Below are 20,381 nucleotides of genomic sequence, written 5' to 3'. Positions count from 1 at the left end.
ACCGTAATTATTACCATAGCCAGAATCACCACCATCATCAGTGTTGCCAACAGTCTTGCCATCACAGTCATCACTACTAATATAACCGTAGTGTCCATCAACACTGAGCGTTACAGCCATTACAGAGACAGAATACAAAGAACCTCTAGCAGTCCACTTGGAACAGATGGTACAGCGACGACCTTGCAGGTCTTCGTTCGACCCCCCCGATGGCCTAAGTGAGCACTGTGTCTTCCCACTGTCCTCATTACTCATCTCCTATTATATTTTCCTACCCTTTCGGTGTGATATAGATAGTCACGTTGACATACATATATAAATATATATGACATGACCCGACCAGGATTCGAACCCCATGACATCCACGATCATCCTCAAACGTACACAGTGCCATGACCACAACACCAATGATCGTCTATAAGGATTGGTCAGTCCTTGTGCTTATTAACTAAGCTCCTCGACTGACCAACCTCCGACGACGCTCGTGGCTCCATTTGGGTACAGTTTTTCATAAAATTCTGGCACATGTTCGGGCCGTGCAGAGTCTACAAATGTGAATGACTAGGATGATATATGAGAAAGACTACAAGAACGCACAAGCCATTTATAGTTCTTAGTGATCTATGGCTTGCGCGTTCTTGCAGCCTTTTTCACATATCATCCAAGTAAATAATCTTAAGTACTACAAGGAAATTGGGGGAAAACTACAGTGATAAATCATATATCCAACAATCTTTTTAAACCTATATGAACAAGTTGTATGTCAGGGCCGAGTGCGGGGACCCAAGAGCTGGAGCTCATCCTCTGGAAGTGCAACTGCCCACCACCACCAGTCCCTGACAACCCACCACCACCACCACCACCACCACCACCACCACCACCACCACCACCACCAGTCCCTGACAACCCACTACCCACCACCACCACCACCACCACCACCAGTCCCTGACAACCCACTACCCACCACCACCACCACCACCACCACCACCAGTCCCTGACAACCCACTACCCACCACCACGACCACCTCCACCACCTCCACCACCATTCACCACAACACCACACACCGACCTCCAAGGCAGTAAGAGTGCTAACTATTCACTCGGGAAGCTGGTGGGTTCTGAAGTCATTTTACAGAGCCATTCGTAAGTTTATGAAGTAGTACTAAGAATCTTCAAATGACTTTCGTGCAGTCTAGTTTCCGACTTACGGTTATTGCTTGAAATTAATGCAAAAATAATTTGTGTGTGTGTGTACTCACCTAGTTGTGCATGCGGGGTTGAGCTCTGACTCTTTGGTCCCGCCTCTCATCTGTCAATCAACTGATGTGTGTGTGTACTCACCTAGTTGTGTACTCACCTAGTTGTGTCTGCAGGATCGAGCATTGACTCTTGGATCCCGCCTTTCGAGCATCGGTTGTTTACAGCAATGACTCCTGTCCCATTTCCCTATCATACCTGGTTTTAAAATTATGAATAGTATTTGCTTCCACAACCTGTTCCTGAAGTGCATTCCATTTCTCCACTACTCTCACGCTAAAAGAAAACTTCCTAACATCTCTGTGACTCATCTGAGTTTCAAGCTTCCATTCATGTCCTCTCGTTCTGTTACTATTCCGTGTGAACATTTCGTCTATGTCCACTCTGTCAATTCCTCTGAGTATCTTATACGTTCCTATCATGTCCCCCCTCTCCCTTCTTCTTTCTAGTGTCGTAAGGCACAGTTCCCTCAGGCGCTCTTCATACCCCATCCCTCGTAGCTCTGGGACGAGTCTCGTTGCAAACCTCTGAACCTTTTCCAGTTTCATTATATGCGTCTTCAGATGGGGACTCCATGATGAGGCGGCATACTCTAAGACTGGCCTTACGTACGCAGTGTAAAGCGCCCTAAATGCCTCCTTACTTAGGTTTCTGAATGATGTTCTAACTTTTGCCAGTGTAGAGTACGCTGCTGTCGTTATCCTATTAATATGTGCCTCAGGAGATAGATTAGGTGTTACGTCCACCCCCAGGTCTCTTTCACGCGTCGTTACAGGTAGGCTGTTCCCCTTCATTGTGTACTGTCCCTTTGGTCTCCTATCTCCTAGTCCCATTTCCATAACTTTACATTTGCTCGTGTTGAATTCTAGTAGCCATTTCTCTGACCATCTCTGCAATCTGTTCAGGTCCTCTTGGAGGATCCTGCAATCCTCATCTGTCACAACTCTTCTCATCAACTTTGCATCATCCGCAAACATCGACATGTAGGACTCTACGCCTGTAAACATGTCGTTAACATATACAAGAAATAGAATTGGTCCCAGCACCGATCCTTGTGGTACTCCACTTGTTACTGTTCGCCAGTCCGACTTCTCGCCCCTTACCGTAACTCTTTGGCTCCTTCCTGTTAGGTAGTTCCTTATCCATTCTAGGACCTTTCCCCCCACCCCCGCCTGCCTCTCGAGCTTGAACAGCAGTCTCATGTGCGGTACTGTATCAAAGGCTTTTTGGCAGTCCAGAAATATGCAGTCTGCCCAACCATCTCTGTCCTGTCTTATCCTCGTTATTTTATCATAGAATTCCAGAAGGTTTGTTAGGCACGATTTCCCTGTCCAGAACCCATGTTGATGTTTGTTCACAAACCTAATGTTCTCCAGGTGTGCAACCAGTCGTAGCCTAATTATTCTTTCCAGTATTTTACAGGGGATGCTTGTCAGTGATACAGGTCTGTAGTTAAGTGCCTCCTCCCTATCTCCTTTCTTGAAGATCGGCACGACATTTGCCTTCTTCCAGCAACTGGGCAATTCTCCTGACATAAGTGACTCATTAAAGATCATTGCCAGAGGCACGCTGAGGGCCTGTGCTGCTTCTTTTAGTATCCACGGTGATACTTTGTCTGGTCCAACTGCTTTAGTTGCATCTAGAGTTCTCAACTGTTTCATTACCTCCTCTGCTGTCACCTCTATATCTGATAGTCTTTCATCTAGGGTAACCCCTTCCAACAATGGGAGCTGCTCAGGCTCGGTAGTGAACACTCCATGGAAACTGGCATTCAGTGCCTCGCAGATTTCCTTGTCACTTTCAGTATATGCCCCCTCTGTCTTCCTTAGTCTTGTCACTTGGTCGTTCACCGACATTTTTCTTCTTATATGACTGTGTAGTAACTTAGGTTGTTTTTTCGCTTTGATTGCAATATCGTTCTCATAGTCCTCATAGTCTGTGTGTGTGTGTGTGTGTGTGTGTGTGTGTGTGTGTGTGTGTGTGTGTGTGTGTGTGTGTGTGTGTGTGTGTGTGTGTGTGTGTGTATTCGTGTGTGTTTACCTATCTGTCTAACTATTTATGCCTATTTGTCTTGTTGTACCTGTTGTGTTATAGCTTAACTATTCTGACGTTAAAAATAAAAAAAAGCGGTGGGTAGAGGTGGCTTCCACAACTTCTCTCAGGGCATTCCACTTCTTCACTACTATACAGGGTACCAGTGTTTCCTTACATTTCCTCGACTCATTTGTGTTTCCAGATCCTATTTGTGCCCTCTTGTCCCGCTTTTTTCCCGACTTCAAGAGGCTGTCCTTGTCTATGTTGTCTATTCCTCTCTGTATCTTGTATGTTATGAGCATATCTCCTTTATTTCTTCTATCCAGCAAGGTCCTGAGGTCACGTTCCTTCACCCAGTCCTCATAGCTTAACTCTCTAGTACTAATTTAGTTGTATTTTTTCAATGTTCGTTTATTGCTTCACAAAATGTATTTTAGGCCGTTGCTGCATATTCCAAAATATTTCTAACAAACTCTTTGTAGATTGTCTTGAATGCGTCTTGATTTACGCTTCAAACGACGTTTCATTAAACAATACACCTCTTCAAAAAGTAAACGTGGTATACCAATTTTCATGGCCCAACGTAGGTGGCCACCTTCGATCTATTTATATTGGTATGGCCATCACAAAACTTTCGAGAAGACTGAACTGCCAACTACAAGCTGGTGCCCCTAGAAACCATATGCATAGTGAACATAACACAACACTCACTAAGAACATGCTAGTATATAATAAAATAAATCCTAGAAACAACTACTGACAAAAGAGAATTCCAAAATCTGGAAACCATAAAAAAGACCCACCTTATTTATACAGAATAATGACTTTCCTTCTTGGCCTATACTCGGCCTCAGAGCTCACCACACATCACTGGATAATGACGACGTTACTACCGAGGTCTCCACTCCCACCGTGAGTACCAGAGTAGAAAGCTTAAATAGAGAGATCAACAATGCCAGCAATATGGGCATATTTAACCAGATGTGTTTAACAAACCACCTGCTCCCCAAGTATTCGTATCAATGGTATATATTAAGTCCAAACTAGAACAAGACAAATTTAACACCAATTCTGAACGCTTCAGAAGATTAACATATCACCGAATGAACAAATCCACACGGGCCGTGATGAGGGTTCGAACCTACGTTTGGGATAATCTCAGACTCAACTTAATCGACTGTGCCACGACATAGTACAAATAATTGCCACCGAGAGTGCAACTGCCCACACACGGATCGTGCAGCCTCTCCGAGAAATCAGGGTTCGACGAAGGTTCGAACCCTCATCACGGCCCTTGTGGATTTGTTCATTGATGCATCAAGCTATTGTGATTTCTGTGTGAATATCACCGAATGTGTGTGTGTGTGTGTGTGTGTGTGTGTGTGTGTTAAAACATGTCCGTATTGCAGTGTTACAGTGTACACATTGCATCTTAAAATATATGACTGTTTCAAAAGCTGTCACTCGTCTTCCTTGGGAGCTCCTCCTCAGAGGGCTTTAGCAGACTGCTCTAAAAGTCGGAAGCAAAGGCACTCTTCCGAGGCTGCTTCACTTTTCCTCTCTCAGTTATATTTATTATTTCAGGTCGTCTGCTGAATATCCAAGAATACTATATTTATGTTGCATTAACTTCTGTCTTTTTAACAGGAAGCCTACCTTTAACAACTGTTATTCATACCTCTTCCAGAATAATAGATGAATCCCCTTCAATTGACAGAATTGTGTTGAGGCAATGCAAACTGTCTTTATTGTTCAGTAAGACATCTATGAATGGTGTGCTTCAACGAAAGTGTGACAGGAAGACTTCCTGAGGCTATTGCAGTGAACGGATGACTTACACGTTCTTGCCGGAAGGAAAGTCTTACCTCTTGATTACACCACATCGGTATAAAGGGATAAAATAATAAGAATGAAGTGGGAGACGAAGAGGACGAAGATAATAGCTAAATAAGACAAAAAGTACTAAAATCACACATGCGGAAAATTGATTTTGCAACACAAATTGAGTGAACAGACTACAGCGGTGACGTCAAGATATATAAATTCAGAATATTTCCGCCCCAGTCTTAGATACGGATATAAACATTATGAATAAAGAAAGCGAGATTCACTGATAAATCGCGAGTTTGGCTGAATGGAGAAACGTAGAGATATGGAGAGAATTTAGAGGAATGGGGGGGGGGGGTGGAAGGGGGATAAAAGTACAAGAAAGAAAAGAGGGAGATTGAGGAGAACGAAATTGTAATGGAGTGGTAGGAGGAGAGTGTGTGTCAGGATGACAAGCAGGTAATCCCTGGATAAGGTGTTTGGGGTAGGAGAGAGGGATAGGGGAGAGACGGTTAGTACAGACGACGGAGAAGAGAAGAGAGATATGTAGGTCAATATAAGCCCTTAATCTATCCTGTGTAACCACCAGTGTTACAGTCTTCGCTCAATCTTGACGAGGACAGATGCGCTGTGGTCATCACTCTCGCACTCTACACCTGCGTTTCCACTCAACACGCAAATCCATCTCTACCGCACATCCCTCGGGCTCTCTCGAGTACCTGTGCTCAACTTGAGAGTTCCGTGAATGCCTTAAACTGCCAGTCGATTTGATATATGAGGTTTCTCGTTATTTACGGACCAACATTTCCTCGGAGACGAATTCTTGATAATTGATCTATTTTCTAGAATTCAACGCTTGGAGTTATCATGAGTCCAGTTAGGTTCTCGAAAAGAGAGCGTGTGTGCTTCCTTTGACAATGTGACAAATATTTTAGTGCCCCAATGGGCCGATTGTTCCAATAAGGGGGGGTACCACCCTGCTGGTGGTGTACCCTTGTGAAGCCCTTGCCCTTACTGGTCTGAGATTGGCGTGGGAGTGCATATACCAGTCTAAGTTTAATCTGGGAGTGCATATACCAGTCTAAGTTTAATCTGGGAGTGCATGTACCAGTCTAAGTTTGATCTGGAAGTGCATGTACCAGTCTAAGTTTGATCTGGGAGTGCATGTACCAGTCTAAGTTTAATCTGGGAGTGCACATACCAGTCTAAGTTTAATCTGGGAGTGCATATACCAGTCTAAGTTTAATCTGGGAGTGCATATACCAGTCTAAGTTTAATCTGGGAGTGCATGTACCAGTCTAAGTTTGATCTGGGAGTGCATGTACCAGTCTAAGTTTGATCTGGGAGTGCATGTACCAGTCTAAGTTTAATCTGGGAGTGCACATACCAGTCTAAGTTTGATCTGGGAGTGCACATACCAGTCTAAGTTTGATCTGGGAGTGCAAGTAGCAGTCTAAGTTTGATCTGGGAGTGCACGTACCAGTCTAAGTTTGGTCTAGGGGTGCACGTACCAGTCTAAGTTTGATCTGGAGGTGCAGGTACCAGTCTACGTTTGGTCTATGGGTGCACGTACCAGTCTAAGTTTGATCTGGAAGTGCACGTACCAGTCTAAGTTTGATCTGGGAGTGCACGTATCAGTCTAAGTTTGATCTGGGAGTGCACGTACCAGTCTAAGTTTGGTCTAGGGGTGCAGGTACCAGTCTAAGTTTGATCTGGGGGTGCAGGTACCAGTCTAAGTTTGGTCTGGGGGGGCACGTACCAGTCTAATTTTGATCTGGGAGTGCATGGATTCGTCGCAATAAAAGTTTCGACTCAGGCAGACTTGTCGCTTCCCGTTTTCAGGTATTGATATGCAACATTGTGTCATTAATATAATAGTGAAAATAATGTTTAGTTGATAAATCTTGCAGGTTTCTCTCTGTCTCTCTATTCGTCCTCTATTTAGTATTGGTCCTTTGTCTGCTTCTCCTGAGTAACGTTTAAAAACCAATAATATTAATATAGTAGAATAATTTTAATAATAATAATAATAATAATAATAATATTACTATGTAAAAATAATTATAATATGTGTCTTAAAAACAGGTAGAATGCACACAGTTATAATAATGATAAACACACAGTGTTCTTGGTGGAATGAATTTGTCCATAGTCTCCTTATAAGCAGCGTTTCTTCCAGTCCCCTGATGTCTCCCCATATTCCTCCTCTCTTCCTTCATCTCTCCTCCGTCTCCTGATATTTTTATCTCATAAGACGGACGGCGGAGTAAGGAATGACGCCTGTTGAAAGACTGCTCTACTTCAATAGACCGCTTCCATCCCGTTTCATGAGAAACAAGACGATTGACGAATTTATCCTGTTTATTTGCACTTAAAGGGTAATGGTGTTGACGTTCTCTTCCCCGGCGGTAAATGTGTGGGTGTTGATGATGGTCCCGTCCAGTGTTTGTGTTGATGTTGGTCCCGTCCTGTGTTTGTGTTGATGTTGGTCCCGTCCAGTGTTTGTGTTGATGTTGGTCCCGTCCAGTGTTTGTGTTGATGTTGGTCCCGTCCTGTGTTTGTGTTGATGTTGGTCCCGTCCAGTGTTTGTGTTGATGTTGGTCCCGTCCAGTGTTTGTGTTGATGTTGGTCCCGTCCTGTGTTTGTGTTGATGTTGGTCCCGTCCAGTGTTTGTGTTGATGTTGGTCCCGTCCAGTGTTTGTGTTGATGTTGGTCCCGTCCAGTGTTTGTGTTGATGTTGGTCCCGTCCAGTGTTTGTGTTGATGTTGGTCCCGTCCAGTGTTTGTGTTGATGTTGGTCCCGTCCTGTGTTTGTGTTGATGTTGGTCCCGTCCTGTGTTTGTGTTGATGTTGGTCCCGTCCTGTGTTGATGTTGGTCCCGTCCAGTGTTTGTGTTGATGTTGGTCCCGTCCTGTGTTTGTGTTGATGTTGGTCCCGTCCAGTGTTTGTGTTGATGTTGGTCCCGTCCAGTGTTTGTGTTGATGTTGGTCCCGTCCTGTGTTTGTGTTGATGTTGGTCCCGTCCAGTGTTTGTGTTGATGTTGGTCCCGTCCAGTGTTTGTGTTGATGTTGGTCCCGTCCAGTGTTTGTGTTGATGTTGGTCCCGTCCAGTGTTTGTGTTGATGTTGGTCCCGTCCAGTGTTTGTGTTGATGTTGGTCCCGTCCAGTGTTTGTGTTGATGTTGGTCCCGTCCTGTGTTTGTGTTGATGTTGGTCCCGTCCAGTGTTTGTGTTGATGTTGGTCCCGTCCAGTGTTTGTGTTGATGTTGGTCCCGTCCTGTGTTTGTGTTGATGTTGGTCCCGTCCAGTGTTTGTGTTGATGTTGGTCCCGTCCAGTGTTTGTGTTGATGTTGGTCCCGTCCTGTGTTTGTGTTGATGTTGGTCCCGTCCAGTGTTTGTGTTGATGTTGGTCCCGTCCAGTGTTTGTGTTGATGTTGGTCCCGTCCAGTGTTTGTGTTGATGTTGGTCCCGTCCAGTGTTTGTGTTGATGTTGGTCCCGTCCAGTGTTTGTGTTGATGTTGGTCCCGTCCTGTGTTTGTGTTGATGTTGGTCCCGTCCTGTGTTTGTGTTGATGTTGGTCCCGTCCTGTGTTGATGTTGGTCCCGTCCAGTGTTTGTGTTGATGTTGGTCCCGTCCTGTGTTGATGTTGGTCCCGTCCTGTGTTGATGTTGGTCCCGTCCTGTGTTGATGTTGGTCCCGTCCAGTGTTTGTGTTGATGTTGGTCCCGTCCAGTGTTTGTGTTGATGTTGGTCCCGTCCTGTGTTGATGTTGGTCCCGTCCTGTGTTGATGTTGGTCCCGTCCTGTGTTGATGTTGGTCCCGTCCTGTGTTGATGTTGGTCCCGTCCTGTGTTGATGTTGGTCCCGTCCTGTGTTGATGTTGGTCCCGTCCTGTGTTGATGTTGGTCCCGTCCAGTGTTTGTGTTGATGTTGGTCCCGTCCAGTGTTTGTGTTGATGTTGGTCCCGTCCAGTGTTTGTGTTGATGTTGGTCCCGTCCAGTGTTTGTGTTGATGTTGGTCCCGTCCAGTGTTTGTGTTGATGTTGGTCCCGTCCTGTGTTGATGTTGGTCCCGTCCAGTGTTTGTGTTGATGTTGGTCCCGTCCAGTGTTTGTGTTGATGTTGGTCCCGTCCAGTGTTTGTGTTGATGTTGGTCCCGTCCAGTGTTTGTGTTGATGTTGGTCCCGTCCTGTGTTAGTGTTGATGTTGGTCCCGTCCAGTGTTTGTGTTGATGTTGGTCCCGTCCAGTGTTTGTGTTGATGTTGGTCCCGTCCAGTGTTTGTGTTGATGTTGGTCCCGTCCAGTGTTTGTGTTGATGTTGGTCCCGTCCTGTATTTGTGTTGATGTTGGTCCCGTCCAGTGTTTGTGTTGATGTTGGTCCCGTCCAGTGTTTGTGCTGATGTTGGTCCCGTCCAGTGTTTGTGTTGATGTTGGTCCCGTCCAGTGTTTGTGTTGATGTTGGTCCCGTCCAGTGTTTGTGTTGATGTTGGTCCCGTCCAGTGTTTGTGTTGATGTTGGTCATGGACATAACGGACGATAAGTGACAATACCGAGGCTGAAGATGTGGTGACCAAACCACACGTCAGAAAATGCAGGAGGGACGACCTTTCGGTCCGTCCTGGACCTTAACGTCGTCGTTTCTCTATTATCTGGTGTGAGGAGCTGTCACCATTGACATAATATATAGGTGTTCGTGCTCTAGTGCCACACACTGGACCATGTAGCTTTGATCGGGATGAAAGCTTTGTGTTTGTATAAATCTGAAACTTTGAACTTTAAAGCTTCAAATCCAAATTTTTGGATTTGAAGCTTTCGGGACTATTTGGGAAACCATTTGTAAATCGTGTCTTGACGTTGTAATTAATTCGTATGTCGCGTCGTGAACGTTGTGGTAAACCGTTCTTATGTCGAACCTTAAACGTTGTGGTAACACTTCATCATATTATCCTTTAGGGTAATATTAACATGACGAGTTATAAAGCCACTTCATCTCCATCACTGATTCCATGAAACCGATAGTCGTGATGTTCAATTAATTTTCTTTTCTGTTTATAAATAATACGGATCCCTTTAAATCATGACTTACTGTATTATGCCATTATTATCGAGATTTAAACATATATTTAATAAAATATTTTGTTAAGTTGAGATATATTAAAAATATTATTGATCTGAGCATATGACATGAATTATTGATCAGAGAAACTGGTAAACGATTTTGGGGTACCGGTGATACAGTCAGGTTCGTTCTCGACTCAAACTCTAGAGCTCCGGGTTCGAATCCCGCGCGGGACAGAAATGTTTGGGCGCATTTCGTATCACCTAGCACCTGTTTACCTAGTAGTAAGTAGGGACCCAGGAGATAGTCTGCTTGTTATGGGACTGCATCCTCGGGAGGGGTCAGTAATTCGACCTTGGAGAGAGGGAGTCAGTAATTATATATAAGCCTAACGTATTTACACACTCAGGCTGCCTGTCCCCCGATACAATGAATTATTATTATTTATTATTGTAGTCCATCATGCACACCACCAACAATTATTGGTGATATGTGCTAATGAGTTAATACATTAAGATATTTAGCAACAAAAGTATTCCTTGTATGATCATAGGACCCAACGTTCCAGGAAAAATTAACAATATAATATACTTATGAGCTACTTGGAAAAACATGAAATTGATAGGTAATGTCTTCATCGACCACACGGAACAGCAGTTGAATAGTCTCCCATCCCATTCCGAGAGAGAGAAAACGAATTTTCCCAACAAAGAAAACCACAGTTACTGGCTAACAATTATATTTTGAATTGTGTAAATTTTTCAAGATTCTTCACTGAACTAATAATAATAATAATAATAATAATAATAATAATAATAATAACAATAATATTAAAGGCTAAAAAACCCATGTCTATATATTTGTGATATATGTAAGGAATTTACACCAAGACTTTCGAACTCTCCAGAACGTTTTATCAAGGTCTGAGTGTGTGATAAAGTAGATGATAGTAATCCGGAAGGAGTTTATATATTACATTGTAGAGATTGTAATGAAGTCTGTGTGTGGGAAACAGTGCGTAAACTGGAGATCAGACTTGAAGAACATAAGAAAGCGTGTAGAATCATGGCTGGTAACAGTGCTGTAGCTAACCATAGTTGGGAAAAGGATCACAATATTGATTTTAAGAAATGTGAAATAATCTATACAAGAAATAATATTAGAACTAGAAGGGTAGTGGAAGGGGTTCTAATATATATACTCTGAATACTTTCACTGGTAACTAAAGCTTTACTTCAGAGGATAGCTTTACTAGGAAAATTATTCTGAGTGAATTAAAATTAGATCTCAATCAATGGATGAATGAAAGTGTCCCACTAGCCCCGTTCCTTGGGGTTATGGAGAGGGTTACGAGGGCAATCATCCAGATGAACACCTCTATTAATAACAACTCTAGTCCCCCAGAACAGCAGGATTACAGGTCTCATGACCATATTACCGTCGAAGACATTACCGCAGGTGCATCAGTAGTCAGGAATAAAGGTGACCTGGTCAGAAGGGATAAGAGGATTTGACCTAGTATAGCAGCCTAGTTACAGCCCCACCCCTGTGCCAGTTAAGTCCAAAACGGGCTCACCATAGCCCGTGCTACTTGGAACATTTTGTTCCCAGTTGCTGAATATAAAACAACAACAGGATAGGGAAAATAATGTTAGTTGATAAATCTTGCATGTTTCTCTCTGTCTCTCTATTCGTCCACTATTTAGTATTGGTCCTTTGTCTGCTTCTCCTGAGTAACGCTTAAAAACCAATAATATTAACATAGTAGAATAATTTTAATAATAATAATAATAATATTTCTATGTAATATTACTATGTAATAGCCTCATTAAATGTTGAGATGTACGTCTCGTTCTAATCATACACTCAGACCTTGATAAAGTACTCAAGGAAGTGCGAAAGACTTGCTGTAAATTCCTTACATAAATTTCACAAATACATATGTGTGGATTTTTATCCTAAGCTATTATGTCTGTGAGAAGATATTACCATTACTACTACTACTACTAATATATATATATATATATATATATATATATATATATATATATATATATATATATATATATATGTGCCAATGTGAGGGAATTCAACAGGGAGACCCACTTGCACCTTTCCTGTTTTGCATAGCGGTTCGAGAAATTACAACCAGACTGTCCAGCGAGCTCAACATCTGGTTCCTGGATGATGGCACTCTGGCAGGCACACAAGATTCCCTGCTGGAAGACCTACAGCTGGTGAAGACACGGGGGGAGTCCATGGGTCTCGTTCTTAACCCCTCCAAGTGCGAAATTATTGCATCCAGTGAAGTAATTATGAGAGCAGTGAAATCAGTTTTACCAGAAGCCTCAGTCGTTAAACCTACCGACAGCACACTACTCGGAGCACCTCTGGGCCACAATGCCATTGCTGCAGTCCTTGACGAAAAGTTTAAAGACCTAAAGAGGATGGAAGAGAGAATTGGGGACTTGGACTCCCACGATGCCCTCTACCTTCTCACAAAGTGCCTTACCTTGCCCAGGCTAACATACTTCTTAAGATGTGCACCAACTTTTGGCAACCCACTTCTACATCAATATGATGAACTCCTCAGGTCAATATTCAGAAAGGCGCTCAACCTAGATTTAGATGACAGTCAGTGGGACCAAGCAACACTACCAGTGAGATTTGGAGGGATAGGCATACGAAAGGCAACTGAGGTAGCACTTCCAGCATTCTTATCCTCATGTACAGCAGCCAACGAATTGGTAGGGCAGATCCTACCAGAGCGCATGAGAGAGACAGCGGGAACTCATAATCAAACGTTCATCGAAGCAGCCAGACAATGGGCCACCATTGCACACCCTCAACCCCGACCACAAGTCTCAAAAGACCCCAAGCAGGCCCACTGGGATAGCCCCATAATGGAAAAGACTGTCACAACAATGATTGACAACGCTGATGCTGAAAACGAAGCCCGCCTCCTAGCGGTAACAGCACCCCACGCCGGGGATTTTTTATTTGCTGTGCCCAATGCAGCCCTGGGAACTCGCCTCAGTCATGACGCTCTCCGCATTGGAGTTGCCCTTCGCCTTGCCGCCCCCATCCTCACCGAACATAGGTGCATCTGTGGAACTGCGATGGCAGACCAATATGGTCATCATGGTCTGGTATGTCGTAAATCACAGGGTAAAATTGCAAGACATGAAGAAGTCAACGACATCATCAAGAGGAGCCTCGCCACAGCCCGCTGCACGGCACAAAGAGAACCACACTTATCCAGACCTAACGACCCTCAGAAGCGCCCTGATGGGGTCACCTTGCTACCTTGGAAGGATGGTAAGCAAGTGGTATGGGACTACACGTGCGCTGCCACACTGGCCAGTACCTACCTCCACTACAGCACACGTGAAAGCGGTGGTGCTGCTTCTTTCAGGGAATTGCAGAAAATTATTAAATACAGAGGTCTAGCACACTGCTACAGCTTTGTTCCGATCGGCTCGGAGACCCTCGGTTCGTGGGGAAAATGTGCATTGAAGTCCCTGAAGGAATTGGGGGACAAATTGATCAGCGCTACAAAAGACCAGAGAGCAAAAAGTTTCTTGTTCCAGCGCCTCAGTGTTGCGATTCAGAGGGGAAATGCCTGTTGCGTCTTGGGCACTAGTCCAACTTCAGAGGAATTCGAAGAAGTGTTTGACTTGCAACAATGATCGAACCCGTCTGTGACATTCATCAATGTTTCCCATTGTTGTGTTTTTCAAGAGATCCATAACCTTTAATCACCTTTTTGCATTATTATTTTTGTATCAACCCATGTATATCTTGTAACCATCAAATGCATAATAAAGCACAAAAAATAAAAAAGGAAGGGGGTGGTAGGAGAAAAGCACACAAAAACTGTATTGGAGGGGATCTAAACATTCCCTCTAATGCGTTATGCGTGGTTTCCTCCTAGGCTATGGGTCCCCCTTCTTCCAGCTAGAGGTGGTACTCCCTTCCATTTAAAAAAAAAAAAAAAAATATATATATATATATATATATATATATATATATATATATATATATATATATATATATATATATATATATATATAATATATATATATATATATATATATATATATTAGTATATTTTGGTAGCAGTCTTTCCTGTAGACATATATTATTAAATATGACCGAAAAAGTAAGATTAATAATTCTAACACGAATTTTCTCAATCTTTCGTACATTTCTTTTCACTGTTGGAGGTAATTCAAAAATCAATTCTCCAAAATTCATTTTTATTTCTAGCCTGACGCGACACTTGAGCGCGTTTCGTAAAACTTATTACATTTTCAAAGACTTTACACATACACAACTGAATAGAACTTACATATCTCCGATTTGTTTATATCTACATTTGAGTGAGGTGGATGGGGTGAGGTGGTATTTAATAGGGTATTAATTTCATCAACACAAGACAGAACACGAAACAATGGGTATTGAAATGGAAGTGATTGTAGAAAGCCTATTGGTCCATATTTCTTGATGCTTCTATATTGGAGCGGAGTCTTGAGGTGGGTAGAATATAGTTGTGCATTAATTGGCTGTTGATTGCTGGTGTTGACTTCTTAATGTGCAGTGCCTCGCAAACGTCAAGCCGTCTGCTATCGCTGTATCTATCGATGATTTCTGTGTTGTTTACTAGGATTTCTCTGGCGATGGTTTGGTTGTGGGAAGAGATTATATGTTCCTTAATGGAGCCCTGTTGCTTATGCATCGTTAAACGCCTAGAAAGAGATGTTGTTGTCTTGCCTATATACTGTTTTTTTTGGAGCTTACAGTCCCTAAGTGGGCATTTGAAGGCATAGACGACGTTGGTCTCTTTCAAAGCGTTCTGCTTTGTGTCTGGAGAGTTTCTCATGAGTAGGCTGGCCGTTTTCTGGTTTTATAGTAAATCGTCAGTTGTATCCTCTGATTTTTGTCTGTAGGGATAACGTTTCTATTAACAATATCTTTCAGGACCCTTTCCTCCGTTTTATGAGCTGTGGAAAAGAAGTTCCTGTAAAATAGTCTAATAGGGGGTATAGGTGTTGTGTTAGTTGTCTCTTCAGAGGTTGCATGGCTTTTCACTTTCCTTCTTATGATGTCTTCGACGAAACCATTGGAGAAGCCGTTGTTGACTAGGACCTGCCTTACCCTACAGAGTTCTTCGTCGACTTGCTTCCATTCTGAGCTGTGGCTGAGAGCACGGTCGACATACGCGTTAACAACACTCCTCTTGTACCTGTCTGGGCAGTCGCTGTTGGCATTTAGGCACATTCCTATGCTCGTTTCCTTAGTGTAGACTGCTGTGTGGAAACCTCCGCTCTTTTCCATGACTGTTACATCTAGAAAGGGCAGCTTCCCATCCTTTTCCATCTCGTAAGTGAAACGCAGCACGGAACTCTGCTCAAATGCCTCCTTCAGCTCCTGCAGATGTCTGACATCAGGTACCTGTGTAAAAATGTCGTCAACATACCTGCAGTATATGGCCGGTTTCAAGTTCATGTCGACTAAGACTTTTTGCTCGATGGTACCCATGTAGAAGTTTGCAAACAGGACACCTAGGGGAGAACCCATGGCGACCCCATCTACTTGCTTATACATGTGCCCATCCGGGCTCAAGAAGGGTGCCTCTTTAGTACAAGCTTGGAGTAGTTTCCTCAGAATATTTTCTGGTATGTCAAAAGGAGTACAGGCTGGATCACGATACACTCTGTCGGCTATCATCCTGATTGTCTCGTCCACAGGTACGTTGGTAAACAGCGATTCTACGTCCAACGAGGCTCTTATCCCTGTGGCCCGTGTGCCCCGCAGTAAGTCAACAAATTCCTTTGGAGACTTCAGGCTGAAGGCGCAAGGAACATAAGGTCAGCAGGCCGTTGAGTCGCTTCCCCAGTCTGTACGTGGGTGTGGGTATCTGGCTAATGATTGGCCGAAGTGGGTTTCCAGGCTTGTGTGTCTTGACATTTCCATACGCATATCCAGGTTTATATTCCCCAATGATCTTTGGCAGGTGGAGTCCGGATTTCTTGGCGTTCACAGTTTCGATCAGTTTGTTGGCCTTTGCTTTCAATTCGGGTGTAGTGTCCTTCGTTACCCTATGGAACTTAGTTTGGTCAGAGAGTATGAGGTTCATTTTCGCCAGATATTCGTCTTTTTTAAGAATGACATATATTGGCGACTTGTCACCTCTCCTGACAACTATCTCCTTGTTCTCACGAAGGCTTTTAGCTGCCGCTTTGAGCTCGGGGGACAGTATGGTGCTTCTGTAATTGCCTCGATTCTTTCCGCCTTCTGCAATAAGTTCTGCTTGTAAGGTATCTTTGTTAGTGACCTTCTTTTGTGTCTCGAGGTCGAATATGTCATAGCAACATCGACGAAAGTATCCGTACCCGCATTGAACAACACCTCGACATCCTCACAGACCGACATCACCTCAGCACTGAAACAAGGATTATCAAGAAACTAACAACATTATATGGAGGACCTATGGCAATTCCACGACCAAGAGATGGCTTCCTGAACCTTGCAGGAATTAACCTCACTGAGGACTAAGTCACTCTCCTAAATCTGGGCATAAACTGTCACGTTATGTCCAGACCGAGTGAGATGGCCCGGAAAGTAGAGTTGGAAATTCTGTTGGACGACATATTCGACCTCGAGACACAAAAGAAGGTCACTACCAAAGATACCTTACAAGCAGACCTTATTGCAGAAGGAGGAAAGAATCGAGGCAATTACAGAAGCACCATACTGTCCCCCGAGCTCAAAGCGGCAGCTAAAAGCCTTCGTGAGAACAAGGAGATAGTTGTCAGGAGAGGTGACAAGTCGCCAATATATGTCATTCTTAAAAAAGACGAATATCTGGCGAAAATGAACCTCATACTCTCTGACCAAACTAAGTTCCAAAGGGTAACGAAGGACACTACACCCGAATTGAAAGCAAAGTCCAACAAACTGATCGAAACTGTGAACGCCAAGAAATCCGGACTCCACCTGCCAAAGATCATTGGGGAATATAAACCTGGATATGCGTATGAAAATGTCAAGACACACAAGCCTGGAAACCCACTTCGGCCAATCATTAGCCAGATACCCACACCCACGTACAGACTGGCGAAGCGACTCAACGGCCTGCTGACTCCTTATGTTCCTTGCGCCTTCAGCCTGAAGTCTCCAAAGGAATTTGTTGACTTACTGCGGGTCACACGGGCCACAGGGATAAGAGCCTCGTTGGACGTAGAATCGCTGTTTACCAACGTACCTGTGGACGAGACAAACGGGATGATAGCCGACAGAGTGCATCGTGATCCAGCCTGCACTCCTCTTGACATACCAGAAAATATTCTGAGGAAACTACTCCAAGCTTGTACTAAAGAGGCAACCTTCTTGAGCCCGGATGGGCACATGTATAAGCAAGTAGATGGGGTCGCCATGGGTTCTCCCCTAGGTGTCCTGTTTGCAAACTTCTACATGGGTACCATCGAGCAAAAAGTCTTAGTCGACATGAACTAGAAACCGGCCATATACAGCAGGTATGTTGACGACATTTTTACACAGGTACCTGATGTCAGACATCTGCAGGAGCTGAAGGAGGCATTTGAGCAGAGTTCCGTGCTGCGTTTCACTTACGAGATGGAAAGGATGGGAAGCTGCCGTTTCTAGATGTAACAGTCATGGAAAAGAGCGGAGGTTTCCACACTGCAGTCTACACTAAGGAAACGAGCATAGGAATGTGCCTAAATGCCAACAGCGACTGCCCAGACAGGTACAAGAGGAGTGTTGTTAACGCGTATGTCGACCGTGCTCTCAGCCACAGCTCAGAATGGAAGCAAGTCGACGAAGAACTCTGTAGGGTTAGGCAGGTCCTAGTCAACAATGGCTTCTCCAATGGTTTCGTCGAAGACATCATAAGAAGGAAAGTGAAACGCCATGCAACCTCTGAAGAGACAACTAACACAACACCTATATCCCCTATTAGACTATTTTACAGGAACTTCTTTTCCACAGCTCATAAAACGGAGGAAAGGGTCCTGAAAGATATTGTTAATAGAAACGTTATCCCTACAGACAAAAATCAGAGGATACAACTGACGATTTACTATAAAACCAGAAAAACGGCCAGCCTACTCATGAGAAACTGTCCAGACACAAAGCAGAACGCTTTGAAAGAGACCAACATCGTCTATGCCTTCAAATGCCCACCTGGGGACTGTAAGCTCCAAAAAAACAGTATATAGGCAAGACAACAACATCTCTTTCTAGGCGTTTAACGATGCATAAGCAACAGGGCTCCATTAAGGAACATATAATCTCTTCCCACAACCAAACCATCGCCAGAGAAATCCTAGTAAACAACACAGAAATCATCGATAAATACAGCGATAGCAGACGGCTTGACGTTTGCGAGGCACTGCACATTAAGAAGTCAACACCAGCAATCAACAGCCAATTAATGCACAACTATATTCTACCCACCTCAAGACTCCGCTCCAATATAGAAGCATCAAGAAATATGGACCAATAGGCTTTCTACAATCTCTTCCATTTCAATACCCATTGTTTCGTGTTCTTTCTTGTGTTGATGAAATTAATACCTTATTAAATACCACCTCACCCCATCCACCTCACTCAAATGTAGATATAAACAAATCGGAGATATGTAAGTTCTATTCAGTTGTGTATGTGTAACGTCTTTGAAAATGTAATAAGTTTTACGAAACGCGCTCAAGTGTCAAGTCAGACTAGAAATAAAAATGAATTTTGGAGAATTGATTTTTGAATAACCTCCAACAGTGAAAAGAAATGTACGAAAGATTGAGAAAATTCGTGTTAGAATTATTAATCTTACTTTTTCGGTCATATTTAATATTATATATATATATATATATATATATATATATATATATTTATATATATATATATATATATATATATATATATATATATATTTATATATATATATGTGTGTGTGTTTATATATGTGTATATATATGTCGTACCTAGTAGCCAGAACACACTTCTCAGCCTACTATGCAAGGCCCGATTTGCCTAATAGGCAGAGTGATTTTCTTTATTTTCAATATTTTTTTCCAAATAGTTTATTTGAATTAATATTATTATTTCATATTAAGACCATAATGTATTGACTTAGTTGTGTTAGTTTAGGTTTGGTTAAGATAGGTTAAGTTAGGTTAGGTAGGGCTGGTTTGGTTCGGTCATATATCTATGTTAGTTTTAACTCAAATTTAAACAAATTAACTTATACATAATGAAATGGACAGATTTATCATTCCATAAGAAAAAAATAGGAAAAATATATACATTAAGGAAAACTTGGCCTAATAGGCAAATCGTGCCATGAATAATAGGCCAAATACGACGTTCTGGCTACTAGGTACAACATATATATATGTCGTACATAGTAGCCAGAACACACTTCTCAGCCTACTATGCAAGGCCCGATTTTTCCTAATAAGCCAAGTTTTCCTGAATTAATATAATTTCTCTAATTTTTTTCTTATGAAATGATAAAGCTACCCATTTCATTATGTATGAAGTTAATTTCTTTTTATTGGAGTTAAAATTAACGTAGATATATGACAGAACCTAACCAACCCTACCTAACCTAACCTAACCTATCTTTATAGGTTAGGTTAGGTTAAGTAGCTGAAAAAGTTAGGTTAGGTTAGGTTAGGTAGGTTAGGTAGTCGAAAAACAATTAATTCATGAAAACTTGGCTTATTAGGCAAATTGGGCCTTGCATAGTAGGCTGAGAAGTGCGTTCTGGCTACTAGGTACGACATATATATATATATATATATATATATATATATATATATATATATATATATATATATTTAAGGCATAACTCTCCTAAACACGAGAGTGAAGTATACAACTTAAGAACACTTTCCCACCAGGAGACTCGAACCCTAGCCAGCACAGAAGCCTTCCAGCAACTGGCATAACAGGTACGCCTTAACCCGCTCCACCACCTGCTCAGACCCTTAAAGAGATGGTAATTTCGGAGTATTTAAATACCACAAAGATCACCACCTCCCAAGAGCACTAGAGCAAATGAGGGGTCATTTATACGTTTATTTCATCAAGTCCCTGTTAATATGGGAGAACACTGTGTCTATGAACTTAAGGCACAACTCTCCTAAACACGAGAGTGAAGTATACAACTTTAGAACACTTTCCCA

Source organism: Procambarus clarkii, chromosome 42, assembly GCF_040958095.1.
Source record: "Procambarus clarkii isolate CNS0578487 chromosome 42, FALCON_Pclarkii_2.0, whole genome shotgun sequence".
NCBI classification, from domain to species: Eukaryota; Metazoa; Arthropoda; class Malacostraca; order Decapoda; family Cambaridae; genus Procambarus; species Procambarus clarkii.
This window is presented reverse-complemented; position numbering follows the sequence as displayed.